Consider the following 362-nt stretch of genomic DNA (forward strand, 5'->3'; position numbering starts at 1 on the left):
CAGATTATGAATACCTCACTGTTATCGATACAATAACATCCTCCATAATGTGTAACAAAGAGTGACAGGAAAAGTTGGGAAAACAAAACAAGCAGAAAAAACAAAGCGATGTGGTGTTTTCCATTCCAGGCAGGCCTACTCAACGTTTCCAAACAACTTGTTACAGTGGTAGAGCACTGAGCAGTAACCTGTATGTCAAGATATGTTAGGCAGATAGATATGTTAAATATTCTGCTGTAACAGATACAAAATGCATAGTATCTATCTAGTGGGATAACTAATAGCGTTCTCTCTGCTTGATGTGTAGGCTATCAGTCTCATAGGCTACTGTAGCCTAGGGTTAGCATTAGATTTAGCATTTA

The sequence above is a fragment of the Borostomias antarcticus genome (assembly GCF_949987555.1).
Source record: "Borostomias antarcticus genome assembly, chromosome: 30".
Classification (NCBI taxonomy): Eukaryota; Metazoa; Chordata; class Actinopteri; order Stomiiformes; family Stomiidae; genus Borostomias; species Borostomias antarcticus.